Consider the following 320-nt stretch of genomic DNA (forward strand, 5'->3'; position numbering starts at 1 on the left):
ACATAGATGTTAGACACCATTTTTCGAGGGACAACTATGAGAAAGGCTTGATCACTGTGGAGTTTTGTGCTATTGACAAGCAAATTGCTTACATCTTCACAAAAGCCTTAAGTAGAGATCACTCTGAGAGGAACAGGTTGGAATTAGGGATGATTAAGATCACCTAAAAGGACCAGTTCAAAGGTTAAACGATAAAAAATGAAAAAAAAACTTGAAAAAAAAATTTGGTTAAGAAAGTACTGTAAATTGTAGTATAATTTAGATTAAATCTTAGCTCAGTCTCATACTTTCATAGTATACTCTGTGCCATGTGTTAAAAT

Source organism: Nicotiana attenuata, chromosome 10, assembly GCF_001879085.1.
Source record: "Nicotiana attenuata strain UT chromosome 10, NIATTr2, whole genome shotgun sequence".
In the NCBI taxonomy this organism is placed as follows: domain Eukaryota; kingdom Viridiplantae; phylum Streptophyta; class Magnoliopsida; order Solanales; family Solanaceae; genus Nicotiana; species Nicotiana attenuata.